The sequence below is a fragment of the Pan troglodytes genome, chromosome 21 (genome assembly GCF_028858775.2).
Source record: "Pan troglodytes isolate AG18354 chromosome 21, NHGRI_mPanTro3-v2.0_pri, whole genome shotgun sequence".
NCBI lineage: Eukaryota > Metazoa > Chordata > Mammalia > Primates > Hominidae > Pan > Pan troglodytes.
This window is the reverse complement of record NC_072419.2, coordinates 49,054,414-49,082,209: the sequence shown is the minus strand read 5'-3', so window position 1 is coordinate 49,082,209 and position 27,796 is coordinate 49,054,414. Positions and strand designations below refer to the sequence as shown.

Sequence of the window (27,796 nt, the reverse complement as noted above, 5' to 3'; positions counted from 1 at the left end):
TACAGCACACCAATGCCTCTTGACTCCTTATCCATTTTGCCAGTCTGTGTCTTTTAATTGGGGCATTCAGCTCATTTACATTTAAGGTTAATATTGTTATATGTGAATTTGATCCTGTCATCATGATGCTATTTGGTTATTTTGCACACTAGTTGATGCAGTTCCTCCATAGTTTCATTGGTCTTTATATTTTAGTATGTTTTTGCAGTGGCTAGTACCTGTTTTTCCATTCCACATTCAGTGCTTCTTTCAGGATCTCTTGGATGGCAGGCCTGATGGTAACAAAATCCCTCAGCATTTGCTTGTCTGGGAAGGATTTTATATCTCCTTTACTTACTAGCCACGGTTAGTTTGGCTGCATATGAAATTCTGAGTTGAAAATTCTTTTCTTTAAGAATATTGAATATTGGCCCCCAATCTCTTCTGGCCTCTGGAGTTTCTGCCCAGAGGTCCACTGTTAGTCTGATGGGCTTCCCTTTGTAGGTGACCTGGCCTTTCTCCCTGTCTGCCCTTAACAGTTTTTCCTTCATTTTGACCTTGGAGAATCTGATGACTGTGTGTCTTGGAGTTGATCTTGTTGGAGAGTATCTTAATGGTTTCTTTGCATTTCCTGAATTTGTATGTTGGCCTGTCTTGCTAGGTTGGGGCAGTTCTCCTGGATAATATCCTGAAGTGTGTTTTCCAGCTTGTTTCCACTCTCCCCATCTCCTTCTGGTACTTCAGTCAATCGTAGGTTCAGTCTTTTTATGAAGCCCTGTATTTCTTGGAGGCTTTGTTCATTCCTTTTCCTTCTTTTCTCCTCTATTCTTGTCTGCATATCTTATTTTAGTAAGGTGATCTTCAAACTCTGATATCCTTTCTTCCGCTTGGTCAATTTGGCTGTTGATACTTGTGTATGCTTCACAAAGTTCTCGTGCTGTGTTTTTCAGTTCCATCAGGTCATTTATGTTCCTCTCTAAACTGGTTATTCTAGTTAGCAATTCCTGTAACCTTTTATCAAGGTTCTTAGCTTATTTGCATTGGGTTAGAACTTCGTTTTTCATTACCCATCTTCAGAGGCCTACTTCTGTCAATTCATCTGTCTGATCCTCCATCCAGTTTTATGCTTGTGATGGAGTGACGTTGCAGTCGTTTGGAGGAGGAGAGGCACTCTGGCCTTTTGTGTTTTCAGCATTTTTTTGTTGAGTCTTTCTCATATTCGTGAGTTTGTTTAGTTTTCGTTTTTGAGGCTGCTGACCCTTGAATGGGGTTTTTGTTGGGTCTTTTTGTTGTTGTTGTTGTTGTTGTTGATGCTGTTGTTGTCACTTTCTGCTTGTTTATTTTTATTTCAATAGTCAGGTCCCTCTTCATTAGGGCTTCTACAGTTTGCTGGGGGTTCACTTTAGGACCTAGTTATCTGATTTGCTCCTGTGCCTGGAGATGTCACTCAAGGAGGCTGGAGAGCAGCAAAGATGGGTGCCTGCTCGTTCTTCTGGGGCCTCTGACCTCGAGGGGCACCAGCCTGATGCCAGTAGGGTTGCTCCTGTATAGGGTATCTGACAACCCCTGTTGGAGGGGCTCACCCAGTTGGGTGGCAAGGGGATCAGGACCCATTTAATGAAACACTTTGTCTCTTGGTGGAGAGGGTGTGCTTTGCTTGGGGGAAACCTACTTGTCTGGGCTGCCTGGATTCCTCAGAGCTACCAGGAAGAGAGACTAAGTCTGCTGGTCCCTAGAAACTGTGGCTGCCCCTCCCACCGGGGCTCAGGTCCAGGGTGATCCGAATTCTGTCCTTGAGCCTCTAGCTGGAGTTATTGGAGTTTCTGCAGGGAAGCCCTGCCCAATGAGGAAGGATAGGTCAGGGTTAGGCCTGAAGAGGCACGCTGGCCTCAGACTGCCACAGCCAGTGTGTTGGGCTATGGGGACAAGTCTTGGGATCAAGCCCTCCAGCCTCCCTGGCTCCAGCATAAAATACTGACTTTCTTAAAGCCAAAAATATTGAAAAGATTTTACCAAAAGCCTCTTCCACAACAATAGATTAGAGATTATTTTTCTCACTTCATCCTGCTGAAATCATAACAAAAGGCATTTTATATTTTCAAACAGTCTTTCCTTTCCTAGAATAAGCATATTGTCCCTGAATATACATATATTTCTTTTTCATATCACAATTTAATTTAATTCAGGGAGTATTATTGTGTACACATTGATAGGTGGTGAGATTGTCATATAGTTTTATGTTTAATTTCATTTTCAAAGATCTGTTAAACCAAAAAAAAAAAAACCAAAAACCAAACATGATTAAGATGTCAAATAACTCAGAAGGGTCATGTTTAAAAACCACCATATGCTGTTTGGCTTCTCTGCCTTTCAGATCCCGCCCTCACAGGTCATCCATTTCTATTTTTGCTTCTTTGGTGGTTATTTCTACATGTGTAAGTAGTTTACTTAAAGTGCTTTTCTTGACTTATTAACTTAATATGTTGTCTACTGGCTTTCTGCTAAGAAAAATGAGGAATTGCCCTTTTAAATCACTTTCTAGCTTCTGTTATAGTAAATGTTTACTTTTTATGTCTACCACTGGTAATCTTTGCAAATTCAGATGCTATAGTTTACTTCAGCCTCTGCTTCTTGTTCTAGGTACCATCAGGGTCTTCTGGGTAAGGTGAGGAGGACATTGTTGATCTCACCTTCTCCCAATCACCTCTGTCTTTGACATTGTCATCCTTGTTTTTACGCTTTCATGGCCAAGGTTGGTAATTTTTAGGTTTTTCTCTATAATGATTCTTGCCTTTCATGACTGGTTAGTGTATTAGCTCATTTTCACACTGCTATAAAGAACTTCCCTGAGGCTAGGTAATTATAAAGGAAAGAGGTTTAATTGACTCAAGTTCCACAGGCTTAACAGGAAGCATGGCTAGGAGGCCTCAGGAAGCTTACAATCATGGCAGAAGGCGAGGGGGAAGCAGGCACCTTCTTACCAGGGCGGCATGAGGGAGTGTGAGTGTGCAGGAAAAAACTGCCACTTTTAAAACCATCACATCTCATGAGAATTCACTCACTATCATGAGAACAGCATGGGGGAAACCTCCCTCTGATCCAGTCACCTCCCTTCCTCGACATGTGGGGATTACAGGTCCCTCCTTCTACATGTACGGATTGCAATTCAAGATGAGATTTGGGTGGGGATACAGAGCCAAACCATATCAGTCAGTTTAATGATTCTAAAAGTTGAAAGTGGATACATAGCTCTTCCATTATTCTTACTGTGTAAATTGTTTCATTGCAAAACCAAACCGTGTGCTAGGATCATATTTCCTTTTCTGCTGGACTCGAGCATATCTTCTCTACCTCTCAAAGGAGAATGCTCCTACCTTTAAGGTTGAATGGATTCTCTCTTTTACTTACACCCCACTATTTACTTTTATCATAGCATCTGAGCTATCAACTTCTCTTATTTCATGAGAGATCTTACTCACTTCCAGAGCCACCTGTCCTACTGTTCACATCTTCACTGAATATTAATCATGGCTGTCCTCTGAGATGAGGTGGCTTTTCACAGTTAGTATTACTGGCTTCAGCCCAAGAAAGAAGATTTTTGTGTGTGTGCCAGCTCCCAGCCTGAAAGTTTCCTCCAGACTCATTTTTGTATATGTTCATAACCCTGATATTAAAATGAAATGAAAAAAAGAGAAAAAAAAGTTTTCTGTTCAAACAGGACTACATTTTCCCAAGAAAGAATAAGTAGACGGTCTTGTGTGGCTCCAAATGTCTGGGTCTAATTTATTTGATAGTTTTGCTGGGTATACAATTTTTGACTAAAGATCACTCTTAAAAATTTGAAGTTATGGTGACATTTCTCCCCAGGATCCAAAGTGGTTGATGAGAAGCCCTGTCAACTCAGCCTCTCTCTTGCCCTAATTGTTTTTGTGAGCTTAAACACTTTTAAAAATCCACTTATGATCATTTCAAAGAGGCCCTAGAAGACAAATATCAGTGATCATTTTGCTTTTTTTGACTGAAAATATTTATTTTTATACCCTTTTTAATTTTATCTTAATATCAGGCTTGGATGAACCTCCTAAGATGTGTTAGGAAGCAGATGACAACTTCTAAGTTTGACCTGGCAGAAAAAATGTTTCCTTGTTGTGCTGAGGCAAATGTTGTAAACTTACTTTGCTACTGGTTTCCTTTGCCATGTATCAGAACCTCTGATTTTCACCATGGTTTTTGAGCTTTGCCTCCATCCTTGGTGTTGGCAATCCCTTTAGCTTTAAACTCATCTCTTCAGTCAGTCATCTGACAAACGCTAAGCTCTTTCAGCTCAGCCCTCTACCACACTCTATCCCCTACTCCAGTGCTGTGTCTGAACATAAGAGGATACAATTGACCAACATAAATAATTCAGTAGATCCCATACTCTTTAGCTTCTGCAAATGAACATGCTATGTCTGCTTGGTCTTTACTAAGATCTAAATGAATTCAGGACTACGCCTTTCAAAAACCTACTACAGAAACATCAGTGAATAGTATAAACTTTACTAAATATTCCTTGTGTGAGATGGAGAAAGTATACCTTTCAGAGGAAACAACTGAAAATTAATATCAGACCATCTTTTTTTCAATGTTCATTCTCACCTGTACCCCCATTGCTTTTACTTAACTCTTCATTTTTCTTACTCAGCATTTGGTCTAGCTTGTTCTATCTCTTTTCTCTCTTCTGTGTACTTTTTTCCCCTCTGTTATGGAAGGCAATTAGGTTTTGCTTCTGGGTTCTTCCCACAAGCTTGCATGTTTAAACTAATGTTGGTGTTCAGCAAAATAGGGGCCTTCTGATTGAAAAAAACCTTCCTTCTGAGACGTGAATAAAAATATTTCTTCTAACACATGAAGTTTATTTGCAAGAAGAATTCTTATGAATGACATGCTTGCCATCAATTATAACCACAGAATTCTTGTGTCACCCACCTCCTGATGAAACATGGCACTAAAGATGGCAGTCATGACATTTGCTTCCTTTATAAAATAAATGGTATGTGCTACGTGATTCCTAGGACTGATTTAAGTGCTAGCATTTTATAATCCTATAAATTAGATAACTAAGTTCATTACTGCAGAGTAATAACAGCTCATTCATTCATAACTACATTTATTGAAAACATATTCTTCATATAAAATCTGAGAGCTTGCAAAGCAATTTACATATATTATCTAACTTAGTACTTCTAAAAAAATCCATGAGTTCAATATTATAATTATTATCCCAACTTACTTATGGAAAATGTGACTCAGATATTTGGGTTAAGATCACTGACAGAAACTGAATTACAGAATTCCTCTTGACAAATACGTAATAGATTGAGCAAACAAGAATACAAGAAAAGAAAAATGAATAAAATTCACCACAACACCAAAACAAGGGAAAGAAAACTATCAAATGCAAGTTTTAAACACTGGTAAGTATGGAAAGAAACAGGAGACACAGAGTGATGTGGAGAGGTATAGCTAGGCTTCTAAATCTTTTTCCCCACCCACCAAAAAGCATATTAGTAACATAGTATGGGGATTTCTCAATACCAAACATCTAGAGAAAATCAAGTTTACTGGGTATCATTATCCTTTCTCTCATATGATTAAGTAATAAGAAAAAATGGCTTGGGGCCGGGATGGGGGTATAAACAAAGCAAAGGAAGGGGGTTATGGAGGAGGTTAACTTTCTCTAATGGTAGCAAAATCTTCAGGACTGTCTTCTAAATTGAGTAAGATAAATGAAAATAGGGACTACCTTCTCATCAGAAAAGTAAATACCTGCAAGTAGATGTAGTGAATCTGAGTATGGGATATTCACAAAATCTAAAAAGAAGAAACAGATGCCCAGTAATCTAAGAGTGACCAAATATCACCTTAGATGAGCTCTCTCCTTCCTTCTCACTGTTTCATTAGGCTCAGAAATCAGACAGAATAAAGAATACTCAATCTTCAAACTTCAAGGGGAAAACAAACTTCCCTGATATGGTAGGAAGAAAGTCAGGTGTCACATATTCTATATATCATAGCAAATGGCATGTCAGGATGGAGCCACCCGAGTGGAGTCACCTAGGCAGAACAAGAAGGTAAGAAATGTCATGGCAACATTAAAGCATACCACAAATAATAATTTTTAAAAAAATAAAGGGAGGAAGAGAAAAGAAACAAGGAAGGAAAGAAGGAAAAGAGGGAGGGAGGAAGAGAGGAAGGGAGGGGGCAAGGAAGGAAGGAAGAAAAAGGCAGGAAGGGATGCAAGCAAGCAGGGGGCTGTAATATACAAGGGCAAGGATTCTACCCTAAAAAAAATAACATTTCAGAAACAGAGGTAAATTATTCACAATTGCTTCACTCTATAGAACAATTTGATATGAACACCAGGTCAATAAAGCGAGGGTTCAGGATAATGGAATAAATGGACAGCACGAGATTAATAGGGACAAAAGGAAACAAATTGAGGCCCAAAATAGCATTAATAGGATTAAAGAGCCCGTAAATAATGACAGCAAAAAGTGAAACAATACAAAAACAAAATAGAATATACATTGCTGGAAAAAACAGTGTAGAGGGAAGTCTTAACAAGCACATGAATACAGATGAAATAGAGTGGTGAAAGTAGTCAACTGAATATGAACATAAAGCTAAAGGAGAAAGCAATTTATTCTACAATAGATATAGACATAAAGATATATACTCTAAAGGTATAAACATATAACCTTTTATTCAAATATATTATAACAAAATATAGCTTAGTATAACCACAATAACAAATTATTTTGGCGTTGATTATGCATGAAACATTTATTTAGAGGTTTACATGAATTAATTTTTCACAACAATTTGAGCTTAATACAATTAGTATTCCCAATTTATAGATGAGGAAATTAAGACATAGTTACGTAACTTGCCCAAGGCAACACATCTAGTATATATAACAGAATTGGGATTCAAAAGAGTAGAATGATGCTATTTTGCCTCTGGATAAAAAAAAAATCCTGAAGCGAATAAATAACTGAATGTGCAGATCAAAAGAGAATGTGTTACAAGCAGCTGAACCATTTTACCTACTCACCAGCAGTGTATAAGGATTCCAGTTGCTCCATATCCTCCCAAAAATTGTTACTGTTCATTTTTGGACTACAGGATTCCATTTATAAGTAATATCTAGAGTATGCAAATTCATAGAGATAGAAAGTAGATTAGAGGTTACCAGACTGGGGCAGGAGAGAATGAAGAGTTATTACTTAATGGTTACAAAATTTCTCTTTGGGGTGATGAAAAGGTTTTAGAAATAAATAATGGTGATGGTTCCAAAATATTGTGAGAGTAATTAATGCTGCCGAATTGTACACTTAAAATAATTAAAATGCTAAATTTTATGTTACATATTGTAGTAAAATAATAATAAAGAGACAATGTATTCCAGGAAAATTTGGTACAGAATGCTAGATACCAAGACATACCCTAGTTAAACTATTAAAACTTAGGATAAATACAGAATTACCCAGTTTTCTAGACACAAGAATATCCTCCACAAGGAGAAAAAAAAAAGTCAAGTTGTCCTCAGACTTCTCTACAGCAGGATTCAATGTCAAAGATGAAAGAATGGTTATCTAAAAGATTTGAGGGAAAGAAAGCATAGTTCAAGAATATAATAGAATATAAAGCTCACAAGTCATGGTTGTCAAGAGTAAATGTACTCAGGCAGTGTAATATCCATAAGATCTTGACAAAAATACTTAATTACAAAATACAACTAATTAAAAGCAAACAAAAATAAAAGATTCATGAATGCAGACCTCAGAACATAAGGATTCATGATAAGTAATGAAACCATATAAATATAGGACTCACAGTAAGCAACTTAGACAATTACAGTTATAGATCAGGGTATGAAGGTTAAAACCTGGGCAGTGTAACAACAGCGGCCACCAACAATTAAAACTGAGAAATTGAGAGAGGGAGGAGAAGTTGAGGGGAAGTGTGATAGATATATTACCATATTTGACAGCATGGAGTCATTAGATAAGCTTAACATCAAAATAAATAGTTAAAATATAATATAATTACTTCAAGCTCTTAATGCTTTCTTCACAATCTGTGTTCTTAAAGAGATCTTTGGGTAAGTATCTCTTGGTAAAGAAGTATTTGAAAGGCTAGTTTTCTTTCAATTTTGTTTTAATTTCTTTTTCTTCTGCTACATACAAGTAAAGACAAATACAGTGTTAAAAAAAAACTTAAAGTGGCATATATTTTATCCCACATTTCATAGTATTTATTTCCACCTATTCTTCCGTCCATCCGCCCATCCTCATCCATCCGTCCGTCTATCCTTTTGTCTCTGTGTATATCATAAGATATTTAAAATGATGTTTGCCATATGTTAATGACAGTTATTTCTGGGTAGTGAAACTTAAGATTTTTTTTAAACTTGAATCTTTGTATTTTGCATTTCTTGAATTCCTCAAAATGAATATGTATCATTTCCCAATAACAATAAAGTAATCTTTCTTCTTTAAAAATAAAAAGGGAAAGCAAATATGTTAAGATGTTCACAGTGGTTGAAGCTAGATGGCAGAGTTATGGGTATTTATAATTTTATTCTTTGTAGCTTTCTCAATTTTCTGCCACTTTTAATTTATTAAAATTTAAAGAGCATAAAAGGAAAACAAATGAAGTACAAAGGGGCTTGTTCTAAGTTATATAGTCAGAAAGTGATGGAGCGATGATTTAAACCTAAATAGAAGGACAGGAATTAAGACCTGGGGCGGGTTGGACGGGCAAAGGGGAGAGGCAGTGTCGAAAGACTTCTATGGTGGAAGTAATCTAGTTTTTCCACCATGCGGAAGTGATCTGATTTTCCCCTTTTGGGTGGGAACAGTGTTTCAGTTGTTGGGTAAGTTACTTGCAGTGAATCTGATGCCCACAGTATTGTAGGAATCCTAAATCCACAGGAATCCGGAAATCCTTCCATCCAACCTGTACTTGAACAGATGAAGGACTATAGACACCAGATATTATTTTATACAATGGTAAGCTTCAGAACTGCGTACTGCTTTTAAGGCAATCTAGTGCAATCCTAAATGCAAACTGAGCTTTGTGTTACGCTGCATGAACTAGGAGTCTCCAGGTCCTGATCAGACCAGTCCCATAGCCATGGGGTGAGAGCTGATTCAGATTCAATAGATATTTAATTCAGGCTTCCCTTGTGTCTATAAGTGGGCCGGGGCTTTGACTTGTTCTGTCTTATGTAATCACCCCAACATCCAGGTGGGTCATCTTCTCCTCCCACTCTCTTATTTTATTTTATTTTATTTTATTTTTTTGGTTGATGGAGCCTCACTCTGTCAGCCAGACTGGAGTGTGGAGTGCAGTGGCATGATCTCTGCTCACTGCAACCTCTGCCTCCAGGGTTCAAGCGATTCTTCTGCCTCAGCCTCCAGAGTAGCTGGGACTACAGGTGCATGCTGCCACGCCCAGTTAATTTTTTTGTATTTTAGTAGCGATGGGGTTTCACTGTGTTGCCCAGGCTGGTTTTGAACTCCAGAGCTCAGGCAATCCACCCACTTCGGCCTCCCAAAGTGCTAGGATGACAGGCCTGAGCCACCGCACCCGGCCCCTACTCTATTTTATTAGTACAAATTTGAGTCTAAGCATGAGGGTAAGTGACATTTACAGAGTCACCCAGTGTAGTTGTAGTGGGGTTGAATCATGGCCCCCCAGCATTGTGCAAGGTGTAATTCCTGGAACTTGTGACTGTGACCTTATGTAGAAAAAAGATCTTTGCGGATGCAGTTGAGTTAAGGATCTCAAGAGGAGGCTATCCTGGATTTAGGGTGGATCCTAAATCCAATGATAGCTGCAAAAGTGAGAGCAAAGCAGAGGGAGATTTGAAATGCGAGGCATGAGGAGAAGACCATGTGAAAACAGAGGCAGAGACGACCTTAGGGAGCACCAGACACCACCACGGGCTGCAAGAGGCAAAGAGGAATTATCCCCTAGAGACTTCCCCCACGGCCCTGCCGACCCACCTTGATTTCAGACTTCTGGCCTCCAGAACTGTGAGAGAATGAATCTCTGTTATCCTAAACCGCCAAGTTTGTGGTAATTTGTTCCGGCAGCCCTAGAAAAGTCATACATCCAATTAGGAAATGGCTGGAAAGGGCTCCAAGCCAGGGTTTCTGTCTTCTGGATTGGTTATCCCTGCTCCACCTCAGTGCCCTTCTCACCCAAATGCCAGTGAGTGAAGAGCAGCCATCCTGATCCGGGAGCCACACCTGGCGGGAGTCACACCTGGCACCTGGAGTCACACCTGGCGGGACAGGGCTGTGTGTCCCTTGCGTTTGTTTCCAGCAGCCCTTTCTCCTGTCCTCAGTCTGGCTCACTTTCCCTGCCAAGCCTCAGAGCAGGTTCGGAGGCCTTGGAGAGGAAGGAGAATTGGGCAGTGACGTGATGATGGCACCAACATCTCGTGCTTGGGCTTTTGATTCAACCCCCTAACTAATCTTGCTGCAGCCACATCCTCTGTGACCCAAGTCACATATTGCTTGTTGATGCACAGCTCCCTAAGTGCTCTCCTATACCAAAGGGTCATGAAGCCCAGAAGCCACATTTCCCAGATTCCTTCACCTGCAGGGTCCCAGTGAGATCCCACTGATGAGAGATCTGAAAGGTCAAAGAACCAGAGAACAGTGAGCCTCCCTCCGGCAGCTGAGAGCCCCTGTCGGGGTGCGGGCAGTCAGCAGACTTTGAGGTGTGCCCATGTTTGTTGAGCATCTACCCAACAGTCACCCAAGTAGCCAAAACTACAGACTCAACTTTTCCTGTGGTCCTTATACTTAGGGATTTCCTAAGGACTACCTTCCCCACTGACATTCCCCAGCCTCCCAGTAGTGGATAAAGGTCTGAGTCTTTGTATGAAAACTATCTACTTGACGCATCCAGAGTAGCTCCTGTTTTTTAGAGGGAACCTTGACAAAGACAACTCATCTCGGTGAAATGAATATTTTATCATGTCTCATTTCTTCTGATAAACACCCATGGGCTCCTGGTGCATGGTCAGCTCCTTAGCTTGACTATCAAGGACTTGCTTTGTCCTCTTCCTGGGCCTCCACATCCCCTCTCACCAGTCAGGCCGGGACACCAAATGCCTCTGTGCTGTCATAGTCCTGGACTTTCTCGTCCTGTTCCCTCTGCCTGAAATGATCGTTCCCTCTCCACCTGGAATATTCCTGTGTGTTTTTAAAGAACCAGCGCAAATGTCCCCTCAAAAATGCCCAGACAGAGCAACTTGCTTCCCCAGACCCATTGTCACTGTTGGATTCTCTGGGATTCAGAATCAGAGATGGAGATGAGTGTTTATTAGGATGTTTATTGGAAATCGCCCCCTGGACTAACAGCTATGGAGGGGAAGGAAGGGATGAGCAGCAGGCTGCGGGAGGAAGTGAGTTGACGCAGACCTCAGGACATCATTAGTCAACTCCACGGGGAGCTAAAATGGCCCATCCGAGTCTGCAACGGGCAGGACTGGCTGAGGCTTTCAACCCTAGCCTCCATCAGTTGCTGGATGTGCAGCTCTCAGAAAGGCAGACCTTGGGAGTACACTCTGCAGCTGACACAGTCCCTGGAGGGGCTACTGCTAAAGACTGTGTGCCTAAGTGCCCTGGCAGCTGGGGAGACAAGCTTCTTTAAAGAGAGACCTGGGCAGGGCATCACCAGATGCACCATACCCATTTAGAGCAAGATGTCTTCAAGAATAAAATATTTATTCTGTGTCTCTGCATGCTTGGTACCATGTACATAAAGCTTGCTCAGTGAATGTTTAGCGGGCACATAATTAGTAAAAGAATGAATGAATTAGTGAACAAATGAATGGATATAAGGGTGTGGAAGAGATTGAAGCCCGATTAAGCAGGAATTTCTTCAAATAATTTCTATACAAGTGGAGAAGTTTCGCCCACACCTGTTGTCTATGCTTTTGGCCCTGGGTCGTAGTATATCAGTTTTGGTCAGGACAAGGGAAAAGTGGGGCATGGCTTAACCCTTGGTGTAGGTGGTGAAGAAAATAACCAGAAAATCCCAAGAAGTAGATAAAGCATTGGATTTATGTGTCTGAAATGAGACAGTGCCACAGAGAGCACAGGGCTCGGGAACTCTTTCCACCACACACGGAGTCCATGGTGGAAATAACCTTAAGAGACTTTGGGAATCCCAACCTCTTGCAGTTTCCCTTAAAAATTCCCATGAGAACAGCACAAAAGCAACAGATCATAGCAACACTGGAAAGTGAGACAGGTGAACGTTTGACAGAATCTGGGAGAGTTTTCCCTCAACTCCAAGGCTAATAGGAATGGTCGGAAAAACAGAGCTCAGCCACCTATGCCGTGCCACTAACTAAAGGAAGATGTGCATCCATCCTTCTCTGTCCCTCTAGTAGAAGATAAAGGTCTGTACCAATTTAAATGGGACAGACATCCCTTTACAGCATGAAGAGGACTTTCTGAAGCACTTAATGTTCTATTGTTTTCCTCCCAGCTTTCTTTTCACATCCTGCTCGAGGCTGAAACTCACAAATACAACAGGGCAAAAATTATCAGAGACATTGTGGCAGCGCATTGCATCTTGGAAGGTGTCGTTTTCACAAGTGCAGTGCTATAGGTGGGCTGGAAGGAATACTTCTGTGGATGGTGGTTTTTCATGTACACCATCTGTTCATAGTGTCAGAGAAGCAGGCAGTGAGTGACAGAGAGGATCCAACCCCTGTCCTTCTGAATCTCATCATAGTTAATAATAATGGCTAACATTGATTGAGAATTTAGTATTTGCCTGGTACTAAGTCAGAGGTCAGCAAACTACAGCCTATGCATGGACCCCTCTGCTGCCTGTTTTTGTAAAGCTTTGTTGGAAGACAGCCTCATCCATCCATCCATTTATCCATTGTCTCTGCAGTTGTCACACCTCAACAGTAGAATTGAGTAGTTGTTAACAAAAACTTTTCGGCCTGCTAAGCCTAAAATATTGACTCTCTGGCCCTTTATGGAAAAAGTTTGTCAGCCTTTCTACTATTACCTGTATTAATTCAGTTAATCCTCAAGCTTAACTGAGGATCCTGTAAGGTTTGGGGGTTTTTTTTTGTTTTTTTGTTTTTTTTTTTTTTTGAGACGGAGTCTTGCTCTGTCACCAGGCTGGAGTACAGTGGCTCAATCTTGGCTCACTGCAACCTCCGCCTCCTGGGTTCAAGTGATTCTCATGCCTCAGCCTCCCAGGCAGCTGAGATTACAATCGTGCGCCACCATGCCCAGCTAATTTTTATATTTTTAGTAGAGACGGGGTTTCACCACATTGGCCAGGATAGTCTTGATCTCCTGACCTCATGATCCACCTGCCTTGGACTCCCAAAGTGCTGGGATTACAGGTGTGAGCCACCGCACCTGGCCAGGTTTGTCTTTTTATTATCTCCATTTTACAGATTGGGAAACAAAGACAGAGAAAAATCTGTGTAATTTGCCCAGGGATGCACTTTAGGAAATGAGAGGGCTGGGTTTTGACTGCAGGGGTGTGGCTCCAGAGCCTGCATCTTCATTGCTGTGCTGTGCTCCTAAGAACAAGGCTATAAGATTAAAAAAAAAAAAAAAAAAAAAAACTTCCCTATATTAGGAATTAGGAATTAGGGTGTGAGATATACCTATCTACCTGCCTTCCAAGTGTATATTCAAAAAGAGGATTTGACAGATGAGGGACAAACATGCTATCCTTGTTCTATTAGCAAAAGATGAGAAGCACTGGTCCACAGTATTTAGAAGGGAACAGGTCGAGACTCAACAAATTGCATACGGGCACATGATCTATACTATAAAAGTGATGCAGCATCAGAAATGCACAGGCTCAGAAAATAGACCATTCGTAGATCCTTCCTGGGGAAATAATCATTGCAAAGGTACTTCAGAGCCTCGAAAGATGAGCTAAAAATCAACAATTTTAAAAGGGGTAATCATGGCATGAAAAACTGGCATGCATTCCCTGGGGGGCGTCTACAGGAGCCCTATTCAACTTGTTTCAAAGCTCTTGAGGAGCATTTTCATCTCCGCAAACTGTCTCTGATGAAGTATCTTCACTGTTTTGTTCACAGCTGTACTCCCGGGGCCTACAACAGTGCCTGGTGTGGAGCAGACACTCAATATACATTTGTTGTGAAACTAGCCTGCAACATCAGTGAACAGGCAGCCCTGTTGAAGGGGTGCTTGCTCCTTTCCCATTGGAATTTGGATGTAGCTTCAATGCAGACAAGGCCACTATAAACTGTTATCCCCCATTAAGCCTCTTCTTCAGGAAAAATTTACCAACCACAGTCACAAACCCAAGTAAATGCCATAACTCCTTGGAAAGCACTAACCTATGCCAGGAAATGAGACTGTAAGGAAATACCTCAAGACATGTGTGGCTGTCTTTCTGTGAGGACTTGTCACTCCTCCTTTCTACTTTTCTGTTTGTTTCCCCATGTATTGTTTTATAGTTAAAAAGAATATTTTCCCATGCTCCCGCTAAATATGATGTTCCGTCATCTCTACAGAAACCCTCCTAGGACTGCCTTAGATATCTCTTTGGGTGATGAACACAGTAGGGCTCTAGAAAGCTTATTAGGAGTTAAATTCTGTCCCCACCAAATTCATATGTTGATGTCTTCACTCCCAGTATCTCAAAATGTGACCTTATTTGGAAGTAGTCATTCTAGATGTAATTAGCTAAGATAAAGCCATATTGGAGTAGGGTGTGCTCTGAATTCGATGTGACTGGTGTTTTTTCCTTAGCAAATGGAGACAGATGCACACAGGGATAAACCATGTGAATCTGGAGGCAGAGATAAGGAGGAGGGGTACATCTACAACCCAAGGAATGCCAAAGATCGCCAGCAAACCACCAGAAGCTAGGGGAGGGCATGGAACAGATTCTCCCTCACTGGCCTCAGAAAGAACCAACCCTGCTGACACCTTGATCTCAGGCTTTCAGCCTCCAGGACTGTGAGACGATCAACTTCTGTTGTTTCAGCCACTCACTTTGTGGTCTTTGTTATGGCGGCTCCAGGGAACCCATTTAGCTCATTGCTTCCCTGGCAGTTGTCAGCACTAGAGCTGCCTCTACTTCCTGATTTTGTCTTGTTCTCTTTCCATCTGGGTCTAGGTTCTACTGCAGGGCTTGGTGGAACTGACAGAGACAGTATCTTTGGTGGTCTAGAGTGCAGAGACCACTTGACTGGATGAGGTGGACAGCAGCAAGAGGAAGGGGAACCCAAGAGATGGTTGGGGTCTGCATTGTGGTCAAGGGGGATAGTCCAAAGTGCATTTTGGTACAAAAAGTGGGACAGGGGAGGAGGGCTAGGGATGGGGAATGGGAGAAAGGTAAGACTGAAATAGGAAACTAGCTTTGCAGCTGAGAGGATGGGGGCAGGTGGAGGAGTGAGGGATGAAAGGGGAAGAGTGGGTTCAGGATGAAAACCGTAGAAAATCTTGGGGTTCAGGTGCTTGATTTCAAGAGGCCTAAGTTGATGGACACATCCTAGTGGCTTCAGGGACTCAGTGGGTCTGGGAGATGCCTTCTGTGTCATTTCTGTGAGTCGTCATTATCTCCTGGTGTCCATTTCCTACCTCCTGGCACACCAGGGCAACTATGGTGCCTCAGCAATAAGGGCCCCACTCCCAGCTGGCCCTCACTGGGATAGGGATTGGAGTCCTTTCCAGAAGTGCATGTGGGAAGGCAGTTTCAAGAGACGCAATGTAGGGCAGTGGTCAAGAACACAGGGTAGGCCAGGCGCGGTGGTTCACGCCTGTAATCCCAGCACTTTGGGAGGCTGAGGCTGACAGATTGCCTGAGGTCAGGAGTTCTAGACCAACCTGGCCAACATGGTGAAACCCTGTCTCTACTAAAAATACAAAAATTAGCTGGGTGTGGTGGCACATGCCTGTAATTCCAGTTACTTGGGAGGCTTAGGCAGGAGAATTGTTTGAACCCTGGAGGCGGAGGTTGCAGTGAGCCGAGATCATGCCACTGTACTCCATCCTGGGCAACAGAGCGAGACTCCTTCTCAAAAAATAAATAAATAATAAATAATTTAAAAAGCACAGGCTCTGGACCCATGCTACAGTGGTGTGGAATCTGGTAACCTGTCCTGTCCCTTCTTGGGAAAAGCAGGGAACATCCAGTGGACAGGAACTGGCATGACCGCCAGGTTATTGTGGTCTACCCTGATAGGCTGAGGCTCAGGCAACCTGTCTGGGGAAAAAAAGTGGTTCTCAAACTTGAGTGGGTGTCAGCATCCCCTGGGGGACTTGTTAGAACCCAGATGACTGACCCCACTCAGAGTTTCTGGTCTAGTCAGTCTAGCTTGGGGCCCAAGGATTTACTTTTTGAGGGGTTCCCCATGACGTTGATGTATCTGGCTCAGGGCCACACTTGGAGAACCACTGGCAAAGAGAGATGTTCCTTGTTGTCAACAGCACGGAGATGTTCCATGGCTTCCTGGTGCCTTCTAGGCCCACTGCCTCTGTTGACAGTGAGACTGGGACCTGCCTTACCCTGCTGAATTCCGGGGTCAGTTATCTCACTGTTGTAGTCGAAGATCTGTATGAGGGCTCAGAAATGCCGCTTCTGCCACTGATGATCATGGTAGCTAATTCTTAACATGTCAGGTACTATTCTAAGCATGTAACATATAGACACATTTAATTCATGTAACAAGCCTAGGAAGCATGCACAACTTTTGCCATCATCACCTCCATTTTTCAGATGGAGAAACTGAGGCTTATAGATGTTAAGTATGTTGCCCAAGGCCACACAGCTGAGAGCTGACAGAGCTGGGATTTGATCTGGCAGTTTGAGTCAACAGTCCATGCCCTTATCCTTCATTGTTCCACTGATCATGCAGGAGAAGGGAGGCAAGAAATGACCCTTGTAATGTTGGACAAGTTATCTGGCCTCTCTTTGCCCTCATTCTTACCTCAAAAAAGGAAATAGCTTTTCCAATCTTAGAAGAAAAAAATACCTTTACATTAAAAAAATAAGCTGTCAGGATTAATTGGATAACAGCTGTCAAAGTCTTGTAGCTCCTTAGAGGATGGTAAAATAGGAGGAATAATTATTGTGCTATTTTCTTTGCAGACCCTAGTACATTTGGGGGAGTCAATAAGTGTCTAATTATATTCTTGGTAATTAGCAGTGATGGAAAGAAAATGGCTCAGGCTGTTGGAGTTGGGCAGAGGGAGAGTCTTCATGTTTAATGGCCAGTGGCCAAGACCTCCTGCCCCTGAGAGAGGTAGGCAGGGCGTGGCCCAGGGTAGGAGGTAGTTTAACAAGTTAGCACCCCTGTGGTAGCACCATTTGTTGATTCGCCCACATTTTTGGGCCCCTGCCCTATCAGGGCTGGGAAATTAGAGACCAGCTAGTCCAGTGGTTATCAAAGTGTGGTCCACAGATCAGTCCCATCAGCGTCACTTAGAAACTTGTTAGAAGTGCAGATTCTTGGATTCCACCCCAAATCTACTGGGTATGGGACCCGGCACAGTTTAACAAGCTTTCCAAGTAATTCTGATGCACACTGCGATTTGAGAACCGCTGTTTCAGAGGGAAATGATACTGATCTTGGAGTCAGATACACCTCAATTTGAATGCTGGCACTACCACCCGTTGGCTGTGAGACTCTGGGCAAATCAGGGCACCTCTCTGAATGTCAAGTTCCTTATATATAAACTGAAGGGTGAGAGGTTAGAGAGGTGGTCTCTAAGGCACTTGCATTCTGTCTGCAATTTCTTCTAGCCCCCCACAAGGCAGAAACTGTCTTGTTCCTTGGCTTTGAAACAGGCTATTTCATCTGCATGGAACATTCTTTCTGTTCCCTTTTCCCCTGTCTGATACCTACATAACTTAGACCTCAGCCTACAGTTTATTTGCTCCAGAAAGTTGTAGGTGTTTTCTTTTTATACTTCTTCCCCCAAATCAAGTCTGGGTTCTTGCCTTGTCATAGAACTTTCCACATTCCTGTAATGGCTCTTTAGAAGTCTGTAATCTCTAAGAGGATAAAAACTCTTCCATGCTGACTGCTGTTCCCCTAGTGTCAGACGCATAGTAGGTGCACAAATAATACCTGTGGTTAGAACAAATTTTATTAACTTGATGAAATGCTTGGCTTTGGTGGATTTCATAAGGAGACTGGTGGAGGGGTTAGCCTTCATGAATGGAACCACCTTGGGGAAACTGAGGCATAGAGGTACCAGTGGAGTTAGGGATGCAGTGGCAGAGAGAAGCCAGGGGAGAAAGCCAGCTCCAGTAGTTGAGGATTTGAGAGGCGGGTGCTGTGGAACTGGGGGCAATCTTTAGTAGACCTCCATGGGACCCCTTCCACCTGGTATCAGCGTTAGATGGTGTGATACACGCACCTTCAGGGCTTGCAGCATGGGCTACTAGTGAAGAGCAAAATAATGTGATGGCATCTGGGCAGCACACACGGTAATAAGTCACTCCTAGTATCCCCAGGGCTGGCATTTTGCAAAGCTCAGAGTAACTCTTAGCTTCTGTTTATTATTTATTTATATATTTATCTTGGACAGGGTTACGGAGCTCTTTGAGAAATAGATGGATGCTCTCCCCAGGAAGAAAAAAAGAGCACAAAGACACAAACATTCCCCACTGTCGACCTTGCCACTCACCGAGTATGTGAGGAGGTTGCTTTCAGACCCAGTCGTGGTAAGGGAGATAAAAGCCTCAGGTGAGGGGAAGGGTAGACTTAAATACTTGATGTCTCTCCGAGCCCTGGCATTTTAAAGCTTGGCAATAATAGCGATGACCCAATTTAGTAATGTGAAGGCAAGACAGCACCATTTTAACAGGATTAGTCATCTCTTCTCTTTGCTGTCTTTTCTCCCCCTTTCCATTTGTGTCTTTTCCCATTGCAAATATACGAGGTAATAATCCAGTATTTTCTATGGAGCATGGCAAACATGCTATATATAAGACACAGTTGAACATTCTGTGAGTGTAATTGGAGCATAAATGTAACTAATCAAAATATTATCATGCCAACGGATGTGTGAAGAGTTTGGAGATTTTAAAATATATATATTTTAGTTCCATGTCATTTCCATTTAGAGCTGCAGAAGCAAGGGACTCAGCCCAATGAATGTCAAGAACAATTTGGGGTCTGACAATGTTCCCAGCAGCCCTGTTGTTCTCTTTACTCTTAATATGGCAGCAGCTTGACAACTGACTTAATTTTTGTTCGTTCTTTCCATTCTTTACCCCTCTTCCTGCGTGAACCAGCTCCCCAGCGCAAGGCCAGCTAACTCCAGGGAGTTTATGATCACTCCTTGCCATCAAACACAACGTGCCCACATGTGGTGTGCAGCCTAGCAGCTAAATGAGAATTATAACTTCCTAGGTTTGAATCCTGGCTCTGCTACCAGCTGTGTGGCCTTGAAAAAGTCACTTAAACTCTCTGTTTCTCAGTTTTCCCAACTGTAAAAGAAGAATGATAGTAGTCACTACCTCATAGGGTTTATATAAGAATTAAACAAATGAATCTTAAGTAAAACATGATGGTATGTGTTGGCTGTTGTTATTGTTAAGAGGAGGAATGACTGAGAAGATAAATAAATTCTCATGAGAACGCAAAAAGTACTGCATTCCTTTGGGAACAAGACCCAAGGAGAAGGATCTTTCCTTCCCACCCCTTCTTCAGAGAGAGTCTAGGTAGAAAATCCAAGCCAGCCTGGGCTCCTAACTTACCACTAACTAGTCAGGTAAAGTTGCTGTAAAGTCTTGGAAACAGACTTCTGTAGCTGGAAGGAACTTTAAAACCTCTACCTGTATATATACCTGTTTTGCAGGTGAAGAAACAGACAGAATTCTTGCTTATGGGGTAGTGTGTGGTTAAAATGGGTGCATAGGAAGAGGTGAAGAGTCTGAAGGGAGAGTAGCATTATCTGACCTTCAGTTTCATCTGGACTTTGCCAAATGAATTGTCTATTTCCAACATCAAAGAGCAAATCGGTCAAGACCTTATGTTTTACAGTTTATGTTGCTGGGTTGTCACTCTGTTGTGTTTTGGGTTCCATTGTTTTTCCAACAATAACATTTAGTTTTGCTCCTGGGAGATTGAATTGAATTGTTGGGGAAGGCAAGTTATGAAGTAATAAAGGGAGATGCAGGTCCCAGGATGCCCTGCAACATTGTCCCTGGGTCTGTTTTCATCACATCATCATTGGAAGGACCAAAAGAAGTATGCTGGGTAAAAAGTCTTTATTTTCACTTTTGCTTTTGTTTGGGAGGTCAGGAGGGATGCAAGCTTATGTAGGGGTTGCATGTAGTTTAGATGTTATTCTGCTTTGTCTCCATAATCTTTCACCTCTTCTCTCCCCCTGCTCAGTACGCCTTCCCTCGCCTGCATTTCGTGTCTCCTGCTTCTCCATCTGCCTCTTTCCCTTGTTCCCCTTCCTCCCTTCTTCCCTTCCATCCATCCTCTTCCCCTTTTCCCTCCTTTCTTCATCTTAGTTTTCATTACTCTTTTGTTTTCTCCTTCTTTTCTTTCTTCTTCCCCTTCTCCATTCCTTCTTTGTCTAGTGTCTCTCCCTCTTCCTCTCTGCCTTCCTCTTTTTCTCAGAAAGTGTAAAAGAATGCAGGCGGCTAGGGATTTGGTCTTTGAGGAAAAGACCCACGTGCACACGCACTCCCTGCCTGACTCTGCTTGCATTAGGGTATCCAGCACCGGTTAGCAGGGCCTCTCCACCAGTGCGCCTTCAAATCCAATCACTGCGGGTTAATACCATATTTAAACGACATTATCCACAGCTACATGGATTATTAGATAGTTGTTTCTTCAAAAATTGCCTTAACAAATTTGCGTATGAAATGCTGAAACCCCAACTTACTGGTCTGAATGAATGGTTACAGAAATGCTTATTACTTGTTCACGCAAAGTGACAAAATGTTCACAATATTCAATTCCTTTGAAGTTTCAGGATGTATCTTTTTTTGTTTTAAATAGGTATTATATGTCCATTAAGTTCCAATTAACACCACCTCCCCATTTTCTGGTATATTAGAAAAGCAGCAGATTTCTTTTTTTTGACACTTGATAATTAGATTGCTTTCGTAGATAATAAGAATAATGTTGAATGATATGTTTATTGGTATGGCTATTGGTCTATTGTTATGTTTGCAATTGGCTTGATGATTACTAGTTTTCATGGTAATACTGGTAGCACTATCTGCTTCTCTTGCACCTACATTTTCTTACTTGAAAGTGCATTGTGCCTTTTGATGTCTTGGGCCACTTTCACTTTTATTATGACTAGCTAGCTAAATTTCATCATTATGGACTTTTAAATTAGATCCTGTTTAAAATACCTATAATGGAAGTATGCACTCTGAAGTATAGGAACAACAATTCTGAAGTGCCTGTTTCCTGGACATTAGTGAAAGCCATGTAGTGAAAGTGATATTTAAGTAGTTTAATGAAGGACCATGGCTGAGCTGGGTGGCGTGGATTTCAGGAAGGGTATCACCTGGGCAAAAGCCTAGCAGCGGGGACGTGCGTAGGATGTTTGAAGTGTGTATTAGTTTCCTATTGCTGCTGTAACAAATTACCACAAATTTAGTGGCCGAAACCCCACACGTTTTAATCTGGACATCAGAAGTCCTAAGTGGGTCACACTGGGGTACATTCAAGGTATCAGGGCTGCATTCTTTTCTGGAGGCTCTAGGGTAGAGTTTGTTTTCTCACCTTTTCTAGTTTTTTTCTGGCCACCTGCAGTTTTTGGTTCATGGCTCCTTCTTTCATCTCAAAGTAAGCAGCATAGCCTCCTCAGATAGCTCCTTAACTGTGATTCTGACTCTCCTGGCCCCCTTGTCTGCTTAAAGGACCCTTGTGATTACATTGTGCTCAGCTGGAAAATCCAGAATAATCTCCCCATCTCAAGCTTATCTGGTTAATAACCTTAATTCCATCTGAACCTTAATTCTCTTGCCATGAAAGGTAAGATATTACAGATTTCAAATATTAGGATATGGACATCTTTGGGAGGCCCTTATTCTGTCTACCACAAAGTGGCCGAGGACTGTGTTTGGGGGGGAGGGTGGGGGAGATAGTCTTCATATAAGAGGCAGGAGGGGTGGGGGTCAGGATGTGTAAGACTCCAAATATTCTCATGAAAGACCTTGGGCTTTATAGGAAGTGGGGAATTTCCTATAAAGGAAGACCTCAATGGAAGTCGAGAACATGTCACGGTTGGCTTTGTATCTCAGAAAGATGGTGCTGACTACTGTTTTATTGGATGGTGAGAGAATCAAGGACTAGACTTGCTTAGGAAGTCGTTGCAAAATAAACAGTTTCTGACACAAATGCCATGGACCTGAATTAGGCCAGTGCCAAGGGAGTGGAAAGGAAGAAGATGGTCAGAGAAACAAAAGGAGGAGGCATCCCTGGACCTTGATGCCTTATCAATTGTGGGAGGTGGAGACGGGGCAGCAGATTTTACTCTGCCTCTCAGTGGATTTCTTACTATTTTCTTCTTCAGTCTATTAAGGTCTCCCTGCTACACTGAAACAAAACTTTAGGGGTATGGGAAAGATAGAAAAGAAGCTGTTTTTGAGGACCTACATGCAGCGATACTTATCTACGCACTTTATAAATAGTAGTTGTATTAATCCTCATGGATTACGTGAGGCCACAATATGAGATGTGTTTTATAGCCATTTTATAGAAGATGGTACTTGAGAGTCAAAGAGTTAAGTGACTTGTTTAAGATCATCAGAGAGAAGAGATGTATCTTGGGTTCCAGTTTATCCCAGGGACCCCTTGTTAGAAGCATCCTACATTGTCCTTGCTCACCAGGGCTTGGGCCTCAACAAACAGTTGTTGAACTGCCTGTCAAAGCTGAGGCTGGGAATGCCCAACGTGTGTGCACATACTTCTCCTAAGTCATGTGACATGTAGAATGCCTAGGACTTCTATGCTTCTGCTTCCTGAAGGCAACATATGCTCTTTTCCCTCTTAAATAGCTATCTGGGAAACCACTTCTGTGGCTGTACAGCTCGGGCAAGGAACGGCAGAGTTGTCTGCGGTAGAAACTGAAGTCGGAGTCGGAAAATCTGAGTCTAAATCTTCATTGTGTTGGTTGACCTTGGCCAAGTTACTTGTTCCCTACTGGAGTTTATAAAATGAGTAGGTTGGGTTAGTTAAGTTCCTGTGACTCACCTGGATGTAATTTGTTATGCTTTGGTAAGTAATCCACAACTTCAAGACCAGTGCTATCCAACAGAAATTTCTGTGACAATGGATGTATTCTACACCAGCACTGTTCAATATGGTATCCACCAGTCATGTATGTCTACTGGGCACTTGAAATGTGGCTAGTATCTCTAAGTAAATGATTTTTTTCTACTTAATTTTAATTATTTTAAATAGGCATATGGTGTTATTAGCTACTGGTTAGGAAAGTGCATTCCTAGACCCTGTAGTCTCTGCTTTCTAAGAAGGAATAATTGGTTTGAGTATTTACCACTTTCTGGCTATGTGGCTTTAAGAAAATGACTTTACCTCTCTCTTCCTTCGTATTCCTTGCTTTAAAACAGAGATAGCATGGCACCACCTCATTAGGGTGCTAAACAATGCTTAGATCAATGCCTGGCACATAATAAGTTCTCAATAAACATAAGGTTTTATAAATGGCATTGGGCTCACTGTTACCTGCTGTTGACTATCTGTTATAAAATTAGCATTTATTAAGTACCGTTTTTACTTAATATTCACTGAAAACAAACAACTTTGATCTGTAGGTTTCATTATCCCATTTTATAGATGAGGACATTGAGGCCCAGGGAATTTTACTGATTTGCTCAAAGTCACACAACTAAGAAATGCCAGAAGCTGGAGTGAAACCCAGTTTCCTTAATTGAAGATCCAGGACTCGTTTCATGTCACCGCAGCTGCTTGGCTTTTGGCAGCATTTGAGGCCCCACCAGCATCCATTCCCTTCAAGTAGGTGCTGGCACTGGGAGCTGGCGGGGCCACCTGTCTGCAGGGACCATGCTGAGCTCTTGGTGCCCAAGGCCCTCAGCTGCCAGTCGCCCGAGCACACTCATGTAATCTTAATGAACAATGTGCAAAGCCATTAAAAACTCAATTAGGACTTTCTTTTTACTGCCGACGTGAGGAAATGCAATCCTGAGGTGCTCATGTGTAAACACAATAGCCGCCATCTGCTATGGAGAAGCATTTTGCCTCCAAAAAGGGGATCTGTGTTGCAGACACATCAATAACGAGGCGCTTATCAAGGCATTATTATGCACGAAGGGGAAAAATGCAAAATTTATGGCCAGCCAGTGAGTACTTCCTGGTTTAATTCCACAATTTTCAGTGCTATGTATAATAACTATGAGGAAACTAATGCTGTTTTATGTTCCTTATCACGTTAGTAGATTTTTTTTTTTTTTAGGGGAGAAGGGAAAAGAATGTATTTACAGTCTTTCTCTTTCTTGTTTCTGACTGATCTTGGCGTAATGGCCGGCTCATTTTTGATCTCCAGGAAACTGACAGCCCTGGGATGATATTAATTATGCCAACCTGTTGATCAAAGCGGGCCCCACAGAGCTGATGATATACAAGGGTTTTCACTCCTGAGCAATCTCTAGTGGTGCGCTTGAGCTCAACTCGCAGATAGGCTCCCTCCCTTTCTGGAGGGTGTGGTCAGACCTATATCAGGTGGGCTACATGTGGAAGGGGCTAGAGATGGCCGCTGGATCCCACCCCCCACCCCCAAGACCTTACACTAGCATTGCTGGATGCTTCTGTGCCTTTGCCTGGGCTATTCTATTTCAAATGCCTCCCAAGTTACCACCAAGGCTTGCTGCTCTTAATGATATCCTTAGGTAGCCTGTCTTGCAACTTTGCTTAGTAGCTACTGTTTCACATCTTATTGCCTTAAATAAAGGGACTTGTAGCTGAATAATAGTTTATTCCCTTTTTACTTAAAATCTAAGATGAGTGCTCCTAATAGGTGAGTAGCCTTCTGTGTGGTTGTGCTCATTCAGGGAACCTGGCTTCTTTTATGGTGCACTGCCCTCCCCTAGGCTCTTGAGATCCGGGACATTCAGCTGGTAGATGGGAAAATAGAATGGGCCAATGATTCTCACTGCTTTATGTACATGCTGATCACCTGGGGATCTTGATAAAATGCAGATCCAGACTCAATAGGCCTAGGGGTGGATGTGAGATTCTTGTTTCTCACAAGCTCCCAGGTGATGCTGGGGGGGCTGGTCCAAGGACCAGTCTTTGAGAGGCAAGATCATTTAGTATGGAGGTGTGGGGGTGAGAGGGAGGCAGCTTTTACCAACCAGGCCTGGAAAGTGGCACACATCATACTCATGCCCCATTATCTAGAACTCAGTTGCATGTCCCCACCAAATGCTAAAGGGAGGCTGGAAGACATAGTCTAGCTGTGTGCCCAGAACAATGTTACAGGGTTGTGCATGAAGCTACATGGAACAGGGCAATCTCTACCTCCTCAGTGAGCCTGCCCTGCTACCAAAGCTAGGATGGAAAGGAGTGGGATCATGAACTGGTGGAAGGAAAACCTTCCCAACTCTCTCTACAGTGGATTGTAAGGAGCCAAGGGTACATGAGCCCGTGGCATGAATTGGCAGGAGGACAGGAGCTGAAATGTGCATGCGGGTATCATGGGATTCAGAGAGGAGAGAGAGACTTTGCTTCTCAGGCTGCTGCCTCTGCTGGGAGATGTGCTACTCCTCAGTGGCAGAGGCAGTCACAAACCCTTTGTGGGGCTTGTGAGTTGCTACTTACCTGTCCAAGGAAACCTTTTGGAACCCTGTGGCACGTAGGCCAGCGGACAGATATGGGCATGGATGCAGGCTCGGTCTCATCTCTAAGCCTCAATTTCTGCCCCTATAATTGCTCCTTTTTAGCTGCCCCATTGCGAGTTTATGATAATTCAATAACTTCTCTGACATAGAGACATCTCTCCACTTACCTTGTGTTACTGCAAGGCCATAAAACTGGGACGCCTTACTCAGAAACACCAGGCAAAGACACCTGCACCTTTGTTCCACTTCCAGTGGCTCCTTCCCCAGGCGGTGCTACATTTTCTGAAATCATGACTTTTGCGGCAATATGGATGGAACTAGAGACAATAATCTTAAGTGAAGTAACTCCAAAACAGAAAATCAATACGGCATGTTCTCACTTATAAGTGGTAGCTAAATAATGCTTACACATGGACGCAGAGTGTGAAATGATATTCACTGGAGGCTTGGAAGAGTTGGAGGGTGGGATGGGGGTGTGAGATGAGAAATTACTTAATGGATACAATATACATCATTTGGTTGCTAGTCAAACTAAAAGCCCGGACTCTGCCACTATGCAACATATCCATGAAACACAGCTGCACTTGTATCCCTTATATTTAGACACAATTTTTTCTCATTGGTAGGATGGCGAAAACCTGATAGCCACTGGTTCAGGTTTCTCTGTGCTTTTCACCTGGCTACTTTTTGGTACAAGCCCACCCAACTATCCTAAGTGGTCATCCCAGTAAGACAACTGTGGCCCTAGGGATCTGGGCACATTTGGAGGGTGGGTCCATGGCCATCCCCCTGCTCTGCATGGTGGTTCAGGGGAAACATGCAGAAAGTCTAATTTGGCCTTAAGTCCAAGTTACTTTGTGAATAATAATGTGGAGGTTTTGAACTCCTCTCTCTCTGTCTCTCCCTTTCTATCTCTCTCATGTCTGTTTTTAAATTCACTCAGAACCTGAAGGAGACAGGGTTTGATTGGTACCTTCTAGAATCCCAAGAAGTTATGGGTTTCCCAGCACTTATTAACTGGGAGCTGTTAGTCTTTTTGGTATTAGGGTGAAAGAATGAGGTGACTTTTAGCTATTGAAGTAGCTCAACTTGGCTGAGGATAAGTGGTCTTAAGGTTTCTTTTTGAATTGAAGATTTTAGTGGTTTTCTAGGTGGAAACTGTCCTTCTAGAATCATCTGAGTTTATCTGCAGTGTTCCATGATGCAGTTTATTTCATAGAATCATAAGACTCTAAGTTCAGCCCTCCCAGTTGCTTGTGAAATTTCCTTAATCATCTCTTTAATTTGTCCAGGCTCTGTTTTGCCACCTGCTTTGATGGGGACTCACTTTGTCTCTGGCCAATCCATTCTATTTTGCACCAACTTTACTTGTTAGAAAGTTCTTTGTACACTGAACTGAAATGTACCCCCTCATGGTTTCTTTCATGAGTCTGCCCTCCCAGGCAGCTTTATCAATAAGCTATTGTCCCAATAAAGCTGCATGACACACTGAAAAGAAACTCACTGGCAAACAACAATAAGTGTTTATTCTAGCTCTCATGGAACTGTGCATTGATTGTAGATTGGCTGATCTAGGTTGGGCTTTTGGGCCATGTGGCTGTGATTCCAGCTGCAGGGGTGGCATGGCTTGGTTCTTTACGATCAAGTCAAGTTCAAGTCAGGTATCCTCCATGTCTGTATTCTTGATCCCAAGCTGAAAGGGGCAGCAGCTACTGGGGGCACATCCTTTTCATGAAAGGTAGCAGTAGTGCAAGACGGCAAGCCCAGCAAGGCAAGCACATTTTAACCTTTGCTTGAATCATTCTGTTAGCATCCTATTGACCAAAACAAGTCATATGGTGGAGCCCAAAGTCAAGGGATGGGGACATACCCTCTGTTTCTGCTGGAAGGAACTGCAAAGCCAGTGGCAAGGGACGTGGATCCAGGGAGG

At 42.5% G+C, this 27,796-nt stretch overlaps 1 protein-coding gene across 13 annotated transcripts in view; it reads left to right on the top strand.

The window, feature by feature from the left end:
* Window positions 1-27,796, top strand: part of PTPRT (protein tyrosine phosphatase receptor type T) — a 1,128,501-nt gene that overhangs the window by 372,069 nt on the left and 728,636 nt on the right. The gene's annotated exons all lie outside the window — the stretch shown is intronic.